This window comes from Dermacentor silvarum, chromosome 7 (assembly GCF_013339745.2).
Source record: "Dermacentor silvarum isolate Dsil-2018 chromosome 7, BIME_Dsil_1.4, whole genome shotgun sequence".
Classification (NCBI taxonomy): Eukaryota; Metazoa; Arthropoda; class Arachnida; order Ixodida; family Ixodidae; genus Dermacentor; species Dermacentor silvarum.
Genome location: NC_051160.1, coordinates 74,718,306 through 74,736,200, shown reverse-complemented (window position 1 = coordinate 74,736,200; position 17,895 = coordinate 74,718,306). Strand labels below are relative to the sequence as shown.

Sequence of the window (17,895 nt, the reverse complement as noted above, 5' to 3'; positions counted from 1 at the left end):
ACTGGTTACTAACATGCACCGCCACAAACGTACATGGATTGGATGGATGGATGGATGGATGGATGGCCTTGAAGAATGCGTGAAGTACCCAAAGAATGCGAACGCTTTAAGATATCCCTTAAATTAGCTTCAGCAGGCAGCCCCACAAATTCACCGGCTATGAGCCGCGTTTAGTGGAGTAATTTCGTGTCAACGCTTTAGTGAGCTGCAACATAAATCCACTGTGTATGTGCCGCACTTCCACGAACCTCGCGTCAACTTGGATCACTGAGAATGTGCCACTTAGTCTGTTGTAAGGGAGAACAATTCCCAGCGTTCGACGGCACTGCCGAGCCGTGCTTCTCGTCTCGGGGGTCATTGCGCAGGTTTCTCAGCAGTGCCACTTGATGGCGCGTTGTGTCCAGAAAGAAGAGCGAGAGAGGAGCACGGTTCTGCATGACGCCTTTTTCAGCGTTTCTCAGATGGTGTTGCTCAGAGGGCACAATGATGCGTTTCTCAGATTACCCGAGAGTTCTTAGGGAAACCTGAGAGAGGCAGCCCGTAGCAGTACACGCATAATAGATAACGGGTTCGGATGGTGGAACCATGCTTTGTCGTTATACTGATCGAATGCTGAAGGCATTACTGTCGGTAATCATGGTGAGATGGGTTCCGCCGTTAGGTGTTCACTTCTTCATACTATATGGTAGTTGTAAACGTGAATATCAAATTTTGATTGCCACTTCCGATTTCTTTCTGATAAGTATGAAAGCTATACTGTTTTTTAGCTCTGGTTACTTTTTTTTCTTTAGAAATGTGATACTTCTTTTGCCAAGTGCATTTATATAGCAAAACACGCAAGGCTATTTATGTATGTCGGTTATTCTTGTTTGACGAAGGTCATTCTGTACACTTTACTGCCGTCCAAGCTTACTCTTTAGAACCGTTTAGTCTTTGAGATTACGTCTTTTGGGTGTAGAAATAGGCTGCCCTCGGCAATTTCGGGCCTGACTAACCTGCCTAAATGACGATTGAGAGTCGCTTGCCATGCAAAATAATTTTAAATGCGACGTATTTCTTGGCGAACATTTGCCACTTTACCGGTATCTATCTATCTATATATCTATCCGCCTACGTCTTGGTGCTCTCGTGGTCGTTTAGTTAGCTTGGTAGGTACCAAAATTGGCATAGTATGACAAGAGTGCATGACGAGCTTAATAGGTTGACATGAAGGTCATGACATGTGTGTCATGTAGGTCATGATACAGCCACGTAAAATTACAATAACCTAGCGCAAAAAATGACTCAATTACCAATGAAATGGGTTATGGCATCGGTACCAAGTGAAGGAAGCACTAAATGATAATGGTAGATGTCATAGTCATGAGCATGACTAAGAAAACATGACGATGACTCACCGAAAAAAGGTTATTATTCAAAAACTATTGGAACGGGTTCGGACGTGGGTACTAAGTGAAGGAGACATTCCCAAATGAATTCCTGGTTCTGCAGCGGTGTACACAGGAAGTTATTCTCAGTATTGACTCTCTCCAAGAGTGTGGCGCTTTCGTCGACTGTGGCACCGGTGAACTTTCAGTCAGCAGTGTAGTTGTTCCTGCCCTAGCCATTCGTTTGACGGTGGTACGCCGTTGTTGTGCGATGAACAACGTGGCACTCTTTGAGAATGGCTTCAACTACTTCTCTGTGACGAGCTGCCGCCTGCGGAAGACACACTGGTTGTTTCCGATGAACTGGCAGTGCCACCATGGTCCATGCGGCCAGTTACCGTGTTCGCTTCCGTCTCTGCCGTATCTCCCTTTGATGCCGTCGTTCAGCCTCTCACCAGTCAGTGTACTAAAAAAGACATATGAGTGCCTCGCTGTATCGTGTCGATTAACAACCAAGCCACGTTTTGTGGGCAGTTAACTGTTCGCTAGTGCGTGTTATACTTCCTCGAGGAATGAAGTTCGCCGTCTTTGATGATCCCATCAGGAATTCTATCGCTGCCATTGACGAGAAAGATCAAAAACTCTTGGCCGTTGGCGAATGCAGTTGCTCCTACGAGTCGCAGATTCAGAGCATGGTTAGTAAGAACCTACGGTCACACGAGCGAAAAGATTGCTCGAGCTATTGGAAATACATGCTTCTGTGTTTGACTTCAGCAAAAAGGAGAAGCGACAATCTTTCCCTGTTCTAGAGCTCAACACATGATTGATACAAGGTCCGCTCATCCAGTCCGGCAAAAATGTTACCGAGTGTGGTCACCGGAGTGGAAAGTTATTGCCGAACGAGTTCAGGATATGTTGCAGAAGAGCGTTATTGAAGAATCGTGCAGCCCTTGGGCAGCACCTGTCGTTTTGGTAAAGAAAGAAGACGGCTCTTGGAGGTTTTGCGTTCATTATAGGCGATTAAAGACCCTCACTTAAAAATATGTATATCCGCTACCTAGGATAGACGATGGCATCTACTGTCTGCATTCGGCTTCCTACGTTTCTTCACTAGATCTACGATCAGGGTATTGTCAGATTCCTATGCACCCTACTGACAAGGAAAAGACTGTATTCGTGACGCCCGATGGACTATCTCAATTTATTGTCATGCCGTTTGTGCTTTGCAATGCCCCCGCTACTTTCTAAAGATTTATGGACTGGATTCTTCGCGTTATAAAATGGGAAGTATGCTTGTCGTAGCTAGATGACGTCATTTTAGGACGTATTTTCAAAGAGCATGACGCCCGTTTAAGCCTCTTTTTAGACTGCGCCGAAAAGGCCTGCTTGGTTTGGTTTTGGTTTGGCGAACAAGAAGCATTAGTACTTGGTCAAGATGGTGTCAGGCCAGACCCTCGGAAAATAGAAGTACTCGGTGCCTTTAAGCCACCTCAGTCACTAAACGAACTCCGCAGCTTCCTGTGATCATGCTCCTACTTTCCACAGTTCGTGCCCAGATTCTTGGACATTGTTTATCCATTGACAAGTCTCTTGCGAAAAGACAGTCCATGCGAGTGAACACCTGAATGCGATGCGGTATTCTCTCAACTCAAGTTCCTGCTGTCATCAGAACCCATTATTCGTCACTTCGATCCGTCTGCTCCTACTGATGTGCACAGTGACGCCATCGGAAACGGCATCGAAGGAGTGCTTGTTCAGCAAGAGTATGTGGTGACCTGTGCGAGTGGTTCTCTCAGCAAGGCTGAACGAAACTACACTGTGGCAGAGCAAGAATGCTTAGCGGCTGTATTCGCTGTTCAGAAGTTTCGTCGCTACCTCTACGGGCGTCCATTCACAATTGTAACTGACCATCATTCCTTATGTTGGCTTGTTACTCCCCATGATCCCTCCGGTCGTCTAACACGCTGGGTTTTATGGCTGGATTTTAAGTGTACCACGCTGGATTTGAAGTGGAAGACGTCATGCCGACGCTGATTGCCTTTCTCGCCTTCCTCTGTGCACAACGGAGGATAACGCGGACAATCTCTACACCTGCATTGTTGCTGCCTCTCACCCGAAATTTCCTGACGCCGCCGTCTTCCAGCGGGAGCAGCGCAACGATGTATGCTTGGACTCCTTGTTCGCTGATGCCTGCAGTCCCATGGCCAGTGGTCGCTTTTGTCTTCGCGATGGACTATTATACAAGACAAAATTACTCAGCAAATCACGCGCGGTATTTACTCATTGTTCCCTAAAGCCTGCAATGTGACGTTCTCTGTACCATGCACGATTATCTGTCGTCAGGTCGTCTTGGATTCATTCGCACCTTTCATCGGATACGGGGGCGGTTTTACTGGCCTAAAATGCGACATTCTACTAAACAATACGTGTCGAGCTGCGACAAGTGCCAGCGTCACAATCGACCTACAAGCGCTCCACAAGGCCTTGTTCATCCCGTAGCCCCGCTGACTACACCTTTTGAGTAAGTTGGTATCGACCTGTTAGCACCAGTTCCATGATCTTCGAACAACCGTTGGGTCATTGTCTCTGACGATCACCTTACTAGATACGCGGAAACCGCTGCGATATCTTCCTCCACCGCTGCTGGCGTCGCCGCCTTCTTGTCACGCGACGTAATTCTCCGCCACGGTCCGCCTCCCGTAATCGTCAGCGACCGTGGTCGCCAATTCGTCGCCGACGCCGTGCAAAAATTGCTTAGAATCTGCACTTCGCAGTTCCGCCACTCAACACCACATCATCCCCAGACGAATGGCCTTGTCGAACGTACAAACCGCACCCTGGCCAACATGCTGGTTATGTATGTATCGTCCAATCGCAAGAACTGGGATGACATCTTGCCATTTATTACCTATGCCTACAATACAGCGAAGCACGAAACTACGGATTTCACACCTTTCTACCTGCTCTACGCTCGGGCACCGCGCGGCTGTCTCGATACCATTTTCCCCTTTACCCTCCATACATAGGATTCAGTTGCCGAAACTTTGTGCCGTGCTGATGAAGCCCGACAAATAGCTCGTCTGCGTACACTGGCATCACAAGATCGCTCCAAGGAGCGCTATGACTGCCGCCACGACTCAGTTTCATTCGAAAAAGGTGACTTAGTGTGGCTGTGGACCCCTCAGCGCAGACGCGGGTTATGCCAAATATTCTTCGCTCAGTATGCCAGTCCCTCAGGGAACCGGCATTAGTGGTTTAATGTATGTAGTAGCCTGTGTAAGGTCACCAGGAAGCCGCTATAGCGCTACTCAACTTGGGCATGTTACGCGCCTCAAGCGATATCACTTCATCACTTAGCCCTAAGTCCCAATGTGGGCATCGTCTGCGAAAAGGGGAATGTAACGCCTTCTTTGAGGCGAAAAGAAGAGGAGGACGACGGATCTTTTTGGCTCCGGAGCGCAGAACGAATCCGGTGCTGGACTGTTTTCCTAGACTCTCACCATCATCTGTAAATAAACAGGCCTAATTCCTAACAATATATATGTAATACGTCTTTCCAATTATATAACCTGGTGATAATCTGCGCTTTTCGTTGTCTAGCCACTTGCCCCTTCTTTGTGCAGTTTCCAAGTATTTATTAGCCAATAAACAAGCTTTATAACCATTCGTACTGCACCACTGTATTCTGCCGAGCCGGAGAAGGGGAGGAAGGCTATTCAGAATAGTCAAAATAATTCACGCTTGCCATGAATAGGTTATCCTCACAAAATATATTTACAGCGCCTTATATTTGCACGCCTAACAAAACTATGGACTGACAAAGCTAGGCACTCTCAGCAGTACAATGATAACGCGTGTTACGTTTTTAGCATGATATGCGACAGCAGACAGCCCACGCACTCCAAAACTTCCCACACTTGTTGATCACAACGCAATCCGGCAAGAAAAATCGGCAAGAAAAGCCAGAAAGAAACCCTCGCGGAAGTCTATAGCCCATCCATAAGCCTACTACTCCCTGGGCTACACAGCACGTGAACAAAGAAAAAAGCTCTATTCGAGCACGTTTGCACCTTCAGTAACCTTAAAAGTAGCCACGAAACTTCGACCAATTCTTTGCGTATAGCTCGCCGCAGCACCTTGAGGACTAACTCTCATGGTGGCGACTGCGCCGAGACGCGTAGCAAAAAAAAGAAAGAAATATATAGAAAGGGGCACTAAAGATACCACGTGATGGCCCTCATCTAATTGGAAGACGCAGAACTTCTCTGCTGCATCCTCTCAGGCTTGTCGCAGCAGCTGGGCCGGCAAGATATAACAATCTTCAGTTTTATTCAGGCGCTTAATCGCGGGACCGCCCGCTCGCTAGGACGCGTGCATATGGCATATTTGCGCAGCCGCTAACAAGCGCTAGCGTGGCGAAGAGGGCCCTGTTTCGATCCCTGCGGGAACTGGGTATTTTTTTCACATTGCTGTCTATGGCTGCGATGGATACAGGCGGCGACGACGGACAGCATCGTCAACCGAAAGGGCTATTTGTATGAGCCCATAACAGCTGACGCTTTAAAAAGGACAACTGGCGACAAAAAGCAGGAGGGCTGCTGCACGAGCAGGAGGGACGCAGGACGTCGCTTAGTCCGAGCGTCTCAACTTCCGAGGCACAGCAACATTTCTTTGACCTTCCATAGCTGCATCGTGCGTATCGCCGCGTTCCTCAAAAGGGCCGTGCACCCGGCCCTACACTAAACGGGGTGAACAACCCGGCCAACGCCCATCTCTCTTGAAACGGAATTGCGTTGCTCCATGCAAAACAGCGTAAGGGTGGCGGCGAGCACAGACGTGTCCATAAGGTTTGTTTTTCCGAAGAGAAGGAATTCACCGCGGCTTACGCCACTGCTAACCTCGAGTTGTTTCCCATAACGTTGGGCCGGCAAGCCTGTGTCGTCAAGGTTATTTTATTCCAGAAGGCCAGACCGCCCATTATTAGTGAAAAGATTCGCCAGTAGCCGCCCAATCAGCCTGATGTCACTGACAGCTATTTGAACATGTGCTATTTTCCTACTATTTTCCTCTTAATATTGCAAATATTGCAAAAGTTTTTTTTTTTCTTAGCCAACTACACGTGTGCCGTCTATAGCTTTCTAACGTAACACCTCACATCGTGCTACGCACCCTTGCTAATATTGTACCTACTCTCAAGGAAACTGACATCACGCTCATCATGGAGGTTCTTAACCGTTTAGTACCAATTGCACATGAACAGTTATGTCATGAAAAAACAGCACCTCTATCACTTCCAAAGCAAGTTCGTTATCATCCGCGAGCTTTTTACTCCAATGGTCAGTGGAATATTCTTTCGCAGTCCAATCACCTGGATGGTCATGCAGCTTTTCGAGCGTTTCAGTTTTCGTGTTTGCTGAGATTGCTACAGCCACATAGTATCCAAGAACGAAGAATACTGGAAAAAATGAAAATAAAGATATTTAAAAACTGCGCTGCAGTCAACAATTTTTTCTGCGCTGCAACCAAAAAAAAAAAAAAAAAGGCTTCAAAGCCAGTGAAATGGAGCTGCGCAATACCTAATATTGTGGAGAAAAACCTTGAAATTGAGCATGCTAATGACATCGCATTTACTTGAACGCTAAGAAACAATTAAAGCAAAAAAATCTTTGCCTAAAGTTTTGCTTTACATAATTTGGCTTGTGCAATAAAATTCACGGTGTGGATTTTTAAGTTATTGTACCCCGAAAAGCTATTTACTACTTTGTTCATTCTACTTCTCAAGACAAAAAAAAAAAACTTTACTAGGGAAGTCTCGGCGGAATATTTTCTAGGTATCTCAGAAACACGGTTTTTCATGTTTGGAAATAAAATGCTTTGAGCGGTTCTTCGACGAAGGAGTACCACTGATGAAAATGTGATGCGATGTCAGCTTACTGCTGCGGAACGCCAGCCCATTCTGGTAAAAAATGATTTATTCTTTTCCAAAACAGACAAATACGGAATGCGTCTGCATACTTTTAACATGTAAAAAAACATATAAAGCACAGCAAATTTGCCTTTGTTTAACTTTTCGTGATAGTGTAGAGACATCAATTGACAAAAAGCGGCATGTTAGAGGACCTACAGGTGCACCATATTCTTTTTTTTTTTTCTGTAGCCTTTATTATGCTGTTTCAAAACCTTCTCGCGTGGCATTTTTTTTCCTTGAGGCCCCGTGGAAGCAATAACTGCCAAAAAACGTTTTCACTGAACACTTTCCTGTACTATGTGAATACATGCATTCCTGTATTCAGCCTGTGTCACTATATACACTGGAATCTTGCTCAAAATTGCTGTGAAATAAATGCGCATATTAGAAAGTCTGTTTCAACGGGCCGAGGTTGACATAGCTCGATCTTTCAAAAAACCTTATGAAACGGTGAGTGCATGATGGTGCTTACATAGGCTGATGGAAAAGAAAGCTGTTTCACATACCGCACGTATAATTCAGTGGCGATAGAAGCAGCATTGTAGAATTTTCTCTTGTCAGAAATTCCTGAAAATAAAACCAAGGCAATAATACGGTAAATTTTACCGTTTATCAGAGTTTAGTGGCATTTATTCATTCAGGTTATGCAAGAGACACTGTCTACTACGATCGCTGCCGTAGTGGAGGGTTTCTGAACTAGGGAAAAGCGCTAGAGACGAGTACTCAGAAGAGGCACACAGCAACCACACGTGCCTCTTCTGCGTCCTCATCTTCCGCGCTGTTCCCTATTCAAGATGTTCACAGAACTAACCGACACGTTCACTCTGTTAGAGGGTTTCTGATCGTTCAGAAACCCTCTAACACGATCGTTCCTTTTTGTGTACCTAAATCTAAGGACACGAGCGTTTCTACATTTCCCTCTTCTCATTATGTGTCCGCCGACGCCGACAGTTGAACCCACCACCCAAAGAGCAGCTGCAACAGAATGATATAGCTATTGAGCTACTGCGGTGGGTGCCTCGTGATTATAAATGCGAAAGAGAAAGTAAAGGGAACACCTTTCTGGTATGACAGTAGAGCGTTGTAGGAAATTAATCAGCATGTTTCCAGATGACATACGCTTGGCTGTTATAAATCTCGCTTCGTTTTATAGAGTTCCATTAATTCTTCACAATAGAATGCACATGGGTTAGCGGCGATGGCACACGTAGCATTACAGTGACAAGACATGCTCGATAAATAGCCCGAGATAGTATCCTCCATTCATTGTGTACGTTGCAGCAGTCATTGCTAGAACATTTACAAGGGAAGATAATAGTGTACATTTTTGCATAGCGACTACTGCACCTAGTTTACAGTAGTACCGGAATTACATAATAGAACAGCTGAGCCTGCATATCCGCAATGAATTTCGCTCTGAAATGTCCTTGGGGCGCTGTTTTTCTTTAAGAAACAATGAATCCCAAACTACAACTTCGAGGTGTCTAGCCTTGATTTTTGTTATTTACACTTCAGTTAAAACAGCCTCGTCTTGATATTTTAGAAGACATACTAAGGCCTCCAAAGGTGCACCTGAATTACCATCAGGGAATCTGTAAAACGTGGGAAACATATTCATACTGCGGTGACGTAAGGCACAATTGAATGGAAGAACAGAATATTTCATTAAAGTCTCAATCCTCACTTTAAAGATGGGAGGACACAAGATATCAAATAGCAATTTAGTACAGTTGAACTAAATAAACACAAATTCACTCAACAACAAATAAAATTGCAAGGGCACTTACTCATGCGACAACGTATAGAAGATTTTTACAGAAAAGAGCAATGCACAAATGCAACATATTATATAAATACGCACTAAACAGTAGATAATTCTGCTTGCGATAAGAGAGGCTTTAAACTTGGCGAGAAGTTATCGACTTAGTTCTCGCTTTATTTTCATTTTCCCATTTATTCTTTATAGGATGTGCTTCGATATTTTATTTGCCGTTAAAACAACCTGAAAGTGGAGGATGTCGGGTTTGTGAGCCATAGTGTGTCCTGCCTTTGTTGCGCCTGTAAGTAAATTGCCGAAACTGTGCGCTATGCGCTAAATGTTTTCAGATGTTAGAAGAAAGACAGGATCATTATCAACAAACGATAAGTCTGAACAGCTGACCTGACGGTTTTAGCCTATGTGTGTTTATCATGCCCAGTTTTGGCTGGTATTCTTATTGTAGTTTGATTATTACTTATTACATAAGTATTGCTTGTGACAATACACGTTGTCATAAACAAGAAACGTGAATTTTCGGAAGCGTAAAAAAATCAATTATTCTTGTGGGAGAACACCTCATAATTCTAAAGCATACGAAGCAGTCTATTATAAGAAAATGCGAACGACCCATTTACTATTGTCAACCTTGAGCAATAATTTTCAGCCACAAGCTTAATCTGAGCAAGAAGAAGCAGAAACTTGAACTCCGAAATCTAGAGATGACAATCCTACCTTACTCTTCCAATATATCTTATCAGAAACATGCGAACGTACATTATTCGACGCTTCTTCACTAAGTGGAACATCCCTTTTCCTCAATTCAATGGGCACAAATATAGCTTCTCTCGTTAATCGTGCAGGAGCTCTTCCGGGTAATCTTGCGCTTTTCTTGCTTGGGTCAGTTGATGCGAATGTCTACGCTCGAAAGTCTGACTATTTATTAAACTATCTGTGCATAATACAAAAAGAAATGCATAAGGCCAGTGGCTTCAATAATAAAACTCATTCACGCTCAATTAATACATGCGACAGAAATGAAGTTAGCAATAAACAATCGCAAGCATTCTCCACGAAGTCTAGTTTAAAAGAATTCGTTGCTCCAATGAGCATAAGACGTTGGCGTTCCGCCTCTGCGGCCTTTTACGCTCGACATTTAGCCACCTATTGTTGCTGTTTGCGCCGCTTTACCTCAGCTTCGACTTGTCGTTATTCGGCATCTGCATGGCGCTTAGCCCGTTTCGTGTCGTCTTCAGCGTGACGCTTAGCATTGTGCACCTGAATGTTTGCTGGCTTCACTTCAGCCTCCCAGGTTAACGGCCGTTGGCGTTCCTCCTCTGAATCCGCAGCACGCTTTTGGCGCTTTTTCTTCAGCTGCCGCAGCCAACCGGCCTGTCATCGCCGTCACATAACCTAGGCCTTATGTCTGGGACGTTACTTTGCACGACTTCACATACCAGTCGTTGATGGCACTACGAGCACAGGCGTGAAATAAACAGTGCATTTTAAGGCGAAATCCTTAGATGGCTCTGGGGTCGAAATTCGACCGTCCGGAAAATTCAATGGCACCAGAATCCATGGCACCAAAGTTCGTGGCTGCCACCAGCCACAAGGTTCCACCATTATGCCACCAAAATATGGTCGTCGGTTTGAATGTCTTCATTAACTCTGCCCTAATTAAGACAGAGATAATTCAGGCACTGAAACTCACGAACTATGGTGGGAGTCCAATCCACGACCTTTAGTGTTACCTCATCATCCTCAGCCTATATTTATGTACACTGCAGGACGAAGGCCTCTTCCTGCGAGTTCCAATCACCCCTGTCTTGCTCTAGCTGGTTCCAGCTTGCGCCTCGAAATGTCCCACTTCATCACCATACCTAGTTTTCTGCCGTCCTATACTGCACTTCCTGTCCCTTGGTATCCATTCTGTAACTCTAATAATTCACCAGTTATCCATCCTACGCATTGCATGGCCTGCTCAGCTCCATTTCTCCATGTTAATGTAAACTAGAATATCGGTTATCCCTGTTTGCTCTCTGATCCGCATCGCTCTCTTCCTGTCTCTTGAAGTTAGGCCTAACATTTTTCGTTCCATCGCTCGCTCTTTGTGCGGTCCTTAAGGGGAAGTTAACTAGCTGCCACCATGTGTTAGTGCCACCATGGTGTCGCCAACAAAGATCGTGAGTTCGAGTGCCCTAATTAACTCTACCTTAATTAAGAGTTAATAGGACACTCGGACCCACCACCTTTGGTGGGAGTGGAGCCCATGATATTTGTTGTTACTCAAGACGAAGTTAATAAGGCACAGTTAATTGAGATATAACTATTTAAGGCGCTGAAACCAATAACTTTTGGTGGGAGAAAACAGTGGGAAGTAACAACGCATTCAAATGTGAATGTCAAGTAATTTAATGAATGTCTCATGAGCGCGCAAGCACCTTCATCCTCCTGGCGTATGCTCAAGTGACTGTCAACTTTTTGTGTTGGATGATGTCAAGAAGGATAGTTTTTAATTGTGCTCATATTGCTTTTAAATTGTCGTCTTCTTTTTTATTTCCTAAACTTCAGTGGTTGTCAGAGAATTTTCCTTGGTATAGACACCAACCGCATGGAGAGCCAAGAAAAGCTACAAAGCCTTGACCCGAACTACAGCATAATATTTCTTCTAAGTGTAGACTTCAGCTTGATTACGCCAACAAAACGGATCTGGCGGAGCTGCCAAGGGAGCATGCGCCCCTTCAATACTTCCTCTTCTGCGACCATCTCACAGATGGTCACTCGTCGGGTCGGCTCTGAGCGCTTTTCTGGATAAAAAATGTACCTCCTCCTGAAATCCACTTTCCTTTTTTGCGCTTGTATGTGCGGTATATTTGATTACTCAGCCGCACATGATTTCTTCTTCATTCAGTTTCACATCAAGCTTTTCAGCACCTTATCCAAGAGGCTACATGAAGCTGCAAGTCGGACAGAAACAGCTGTGTGTGAATGAGGATCTTGGGAAACCCGAAAACAGCGTACTCTGCAATGAAGGCGGGTTCCAGCCAAACAGTTACACCTGCTCATTCGATATCATGACCCAAATCAGTATATTCTCCTGATTGCATAATGCATTCACCTGGGGGTCCATCCTAACTGAGCGCTAGCTTTACAAAGGAGTATGCGCGAAAACTCGCAGAATAAATTCGTCAGCTTCCCTGCAGCAAGTGTAACATACTTAGTGGGTTGAGTATGTCAGTATACACTTGGTCAATTGTTTATGCTCCTGAAACAATGCCCCATTATAAAGAGAACCCTGAAGCTCACAGGATTTAAGCCGAAAAATGATTATGAAGAACGTGTCCGCACCAGCAGTATACCAACACAGAACAAATCCCACTGCGTCAGACTGGAGGATGGAGAGCCGAATCTGGGGCAATCACTACTCGACTAAGGTGCAAATGACAGAAGCACGAAACGAAGCAACCCACGTGTACAGCCGTGCTACTCGATATTGCCAGGCAGAAGTTTGTTCAGCCGCTCAAAAACAGGCCGACGGGAAAACAAGAACATGCGAGACAAAACGCACTGCAACCAATGTTCGCACTACTTGGCTTTGAGGGATTGAAAAATCGTTGTATATACTTGTACTTACCTTTTTTTCGTGTCTTCCAAACGATACTTGCTTGTTTAAAGCAATTGTTCTCCACTTCGGGTAATGAAGTTGTCAGAATGGTCTGTAATATACTGAGAGAATAAAGTGCTCCCTATGAATTTCTGTTCAATTGGACTCAGTAATAGCACTGCAACCTACTGGGTGGCCACAGCAGTCATTAAATAACAGCAACATCCAGTGGGAGAGAGAAAGAGAGACAATAGACATTCAGTTTGCACGTGCAGATACGGAAGATTGAACACACATACGCATCTTTTGCAGTTTTGCTTCAAATGTGACCGCTTGATTGGTAATTATATTCGATAGGAAATATTAGATTTGGCCACTATATCAAAGCACATAAAGCATAGAAATGTCATTGTTTTGAAGGTCTCCGTGAGGAACACCGTAAAAAATACAAAAAGCGCAAATTAGGTAGAAACGTGCGTCACAACTCTCAATTTGGCAACCCTGCTGATTCTACATGTTTATTGCTTTTTACGGCAGACACAGAAAAGTCGTTGCACTTTCGCCTTAAATACGAAGCCATGAAGCGATATCTTGCGCATTCTCAGTCGCAGTCCTTCTTTAAGTGTTTTAAGTCCTAGATGTTGGAGTAAGCACTATGAGATGCACGCCCCGAATAGAAATTGCAATTAGGCGCCGATTTCATTTGAAATGTTCGTTGCTTCTGAATGTGCTGTTCTGCCACTGCAGGTGCTGTGGTCCAATGGCGTCCTTTGCAGGGGCGCAATCGGAGAACTTTCTTTGAAAAGCATTCTGTTCAGTTGCTGCAACGTCACAAAATAGCCGTATGCAAACGGGAGAGAGAGAGCAGCCAATCGGCAAGCCGTGAACCATTCCGTAGCCGCAGCCGTCGTTTGGAACCAGTGCAATCCACCAGGCGTGTCATTAGAAGCCGGTCACGTAGTGAGCGGATATGTCCGCTGGTTTGTGCTTACTTCTGTTAAGAGGTCGAAGTATAAGGAGTTTCGATTTGTTTGTGTTGTGACGATGGTAGCGCTTTGGAGAGTTTCCTCCACGGCTCCGTTCGAGCCTTTGCTCATCAAGAGCGTGATGCCGTCCGCACGCAGGAGGTGGCGTAGGCCAGGAGTGTGCATAGCTTTGGTTGTGAGGTGCGCATGGCTAAGTTGAAGAGTTAAGCCCGTTTCACATGGTGCGATTTTGCAGTGCGTTTTTCGCAGCTACGATTTCCGCAGATGCGAAATTCGCAATCCCGTTTCACATAGATCTACGGCAGCTGCGTTTTTCGCATACTCGTTAAGCATTCGGACTGGCGAAGACGTATGAGCGAGCCGAGCCTCTTATTGGTCGTCTGTTTCCATCGCTAGAGTGGCTACCACCGCATGTGCGTTTTTCGCAGGGAAGTTCAGCACGCCGAACATCGAAAAAACGCACGCACGAAGGGTCCGGCGGCCTGTTTTAGGCAGCTGCGAATTCGCACGTGCGAATTCGCAGGCAAAATCGCACCATGTGAAACGGGCTTAATAGGGAGAGGACTGCGCCTTGTGGCGTGTCTCTGTCACCTAGTGGGATCGGCGGAGATCGAAGTTCCATGACCGCGAGCGCAACCGTTCGGCAGCTCAAAAAGCATTTGATTTGATTGGAAGTCCACCGGGCTGTAGTTTGGCGAGGTTCTCAAGCATGCATGGTTGCGTGAAGCACGTTGTCAAATGCTTTCTTAACGTCAGACACAAGATCCATCGGGCTCGTGTCGCTGTCTGGGTGCAGATCATTGTGTATTTGCACTAGGACGTCCTGTATGGAGAGGTGGGTGGGAAACCACTGCACGGTGTGCAGAATGAGATCATGGGCACTATAACGTAAAGTGATTCCAAATTGATTTGATTCCAAACTCCTGACGTCAAATTTACGTAACCACCGACGTGCGGTGACCCGCAGCTCTGTCTCAACAACCCAATCAAACACTCTCCTCGTTTATAGGAGGTCACGTGTGTTTGCTTTCAACACCAATAACACTGTCTACATTCAGCGGTTTTATTTTTGTCTAATTGGCTGACGAGAGGCGAGGAGCATGCTCTAGTGTAGAGGGTTTTGATGGGGTCGAGCCAGCACAGTGAAAATGGATAAGCGCATGAAGAGGGTGGTGCCGGTTTCTCCGATTGGTTCAATTTGCCTTACTTAGCTTGCGGTGGCTGGTCGAAAATCGCGGCCGCGCGCAACGGAAGGATAAGAATGCCGCTAAAACGGATCCTCAGCAAGGAAGAGCTGGCAGAGCGATGTCGTAAGCATGCCGAAAGAGCTTGACAAATTTTTACTGCCACGCAAAAAGGTTTATATTGCGCAAATAAATACATGCTCACCGGCAGGTGCGAGTAGTGAGGGCCTGAGCGATCGGCGGGCAGCAATATTCTATTCCTATCGGAACGGAGCAGTCTGTGGCTATTAAGAAAAATTTTCAGTTTTTTTTTCGGCATAATAATGCATTTGTTTCGTGTACACGTCACTTTGACGTGGTGAGTTTTCGCGGTTTTGTGAGGTCGCATGACGGACAGGCAAAGTGGGCGTAGCCAGAAAACATTGGACCAATAGCGGACGGCTAATGGTGAAAAGGCGTCGAAGCAGGAATGATTGTGTTTCTTTTGTGCGGTTTAATTATGCATAATCAGTGTGTACACGTTAAATCATATGGGGAGCTATCGCGGTTTTCGTGACGACGCGTGACAGACAGGCGAAGTTGGGAGTGGCCCGAAAATGTTTTGACCAATCGTGGAGGCTGGTTGCAGAAAATGGAATCAAAAAAGTTTTGAATCATTTTACGTTATAGTTCCCCATGTTATTCCGCAAAGTTCGGCATTTCGCTCAGGACCACGTGTTCCATGTGCTTTTCAAGGCCGGAGGAAAGTGATATGGGGCAAAGATTCTCGAAATTGTTTCTTGCCAGGTTTGTGTGTGAATGCGACCATCGCGTGCTTCCACTTGGGGGGGGGGGGGGGGGGATTCTCCGGAATGCCAGCATTGGTTCACGTATTCGGTAATGATGGCAACCGATTTGGGATCCTGCTGAGCACGAGGTCGCGGGATCGAATCCCGGCCACGGCGGCCGCATTTCGATGGGGGCGAAATGCGAAAACACCCGTGTACTTAGATTTAGGTGCACGTTAAAGAACCCCAGGTGGTCCAAATTTCCGGAGTCCCCCACTACGGCGTGCCTCATAATCAGAACTGGTTTTGGCACGTAAAACCCCATAATTTAATTTTAATTTTTGATTTGGGATCGACGTTACGTAGAGCCTTATAGGTAACCCTATCAGGGCCCGGCGCAGACGTCGGGCGCAGTTTGTGCAGCGCATCCCACACCACCGCTTTCGTGCTCTCTGCATCTAGCAGTTCATTAGGGGTGTCCTTGTAAGGCGTGAAGGACCCGGAGCTTTGTGCAGTGGTATTGATGTATCGGCTGGTGAGCTCCGCGATGAGCTCAGCATCTGTTCCTGTAAACTGTTGGATGATTTGAATCACCTGCTTGCGCACCTTCGATTTTGTTTTCCCGGGCCCGAGCAGGCGTCACAGAAGTGCTGTTTTTTGGCTGCCTAGCTGGCCGTTTATGCTATCGCATATTTAGCCCTACTGCTGTCGTTCGAGTGTAGAGGTATGCGCGTCAACTTCACGCTCCGGTTTAGCGATGCGTCTTCGCGACTTGAAGTTTTGACGGTGATTGTGCCATCTGCGCGTGAGGCTTTTACGTGCCTCACACATATGCAAAAGGCGGGAGTCGATTGTGGGCTGCTCACCTGGTGCTTCCATCTCGTGGGTCGTGTAGGCCACGTGTCGGCTCAGCGAACGTGTCCGCTCGTTTACTTCAGAGATGGAGCTAGGCGCTGTGTTCTCGCTCATCTGTCCAAATTTCTCCCACTTGGTTACGCGGGCCTTGGTTGCCGGTGCTGTGATGGCATCCATCTGGATAATGAGCGACAGCATATATTGGTCGCCACGGACCGTGCCCCCAGTGTTGATTTGCCTAAAGTAAGATCTGGCATAGAATGTCGGCATGCGCTGTTGCCGACCCGCGTGGGGTGCTCTGGGTAGTTGTGGGACCAAGGTTCTGTATGGTTTCTCATAAGCTGGTGCCCTTGCGATCGGGTTTGAGGTAGCACCAGGGAGATTGTTTGCCATTGAGATCACCTAGAACGAGCAGTTGGCCCCCCTTGACCAGTTAGGACGCCTTGTATCTGTGATCCTTTATTTCTCTTTCTCTACTTTCCTGTCACTTTACCTCCCCCTCCCCTCTCTCTCCAGCGTAGGGTAGCAAACCGGATCTTCCCATCTGGTTAACCTCCCTGCCTTTCCCCTTTTTTCTGTCTCTCTCTCTTTGCGCAGTATATTAACAGCGAAGCTGTTTAATCCAACCGTAATTTGTGGTTCGTATCAAGAAACCGCCGCGCCATACCACTGACAACCAGGACGGCGGAGGAGGGTGGCGCGGCGCATGCGCACGCAGTCTCCTGCTCGCCAGCTCTCCCTTCCCGACCGCCGCCTCTCTTCTCTCCGCGGCGCCCTGAGCCAGGGAAAAAAAGTCGCAGTTTCGCAGGAAAAGTGAAGCATCGATTGCGATAGCGAACTATATAGTGGACAGTTATACGAACTAAGGATAGTAATTGCATCGGCCGTGTAAACTTGTTAAGATATACATACTAAATAAATTAAGAAGCATGGTGTCACGTGCGCACAAACATGAGCGCATTCGACTCGATGACCGCGGAAACTCGCTGTCAAAACGCTATAGTGAGTAAGCGTGGCAGCACCAGCGAGCGAATTGGCCTACCTCTCGCCGCTCGCATCAACGTGAGCGGCAACGCATCCACACCCTGCCTACCTTCCCCCCAGAGCCTTGCTGCCCGGCGGTCGCTCGGGCGGCGCGTAAGCGGCGCGGAGTAAAACGCGCCCTCCCCCACCCCTCCTTACCCTCCCTCCGGAGCATTGCGCACGACTGGAAGACAGGGCGCTTCCTTCCTGGCTCATTCGCTTGCGTGCGGAAGACAGCCGCGATCGCCGGCTCACCCTCGCACACTTCCACTCACACATAGAGCATACGGCGCGCGGCGACGATTTTATCGGATGTGCACGTACTTTATACGGAACCTCACGGCGACGGCGACGCCGAATACAGAAATGTGCCTGGAGTGTCCAT

General features: G+C 46.7%; 1 pseudogene; it reads right to left on the bottom strand.

Moving 5' to 3' along the window:
* The window catches only part of LOC119458982 (lipoprotein lipase-like), a 54,691-nt pseudogene extending 38,027 nt beyond the window's left edge, over positions 1-16,664 (bottom strand).
* Positions 16,665-17,895: the final 1,231 nt, after the last annotated feature.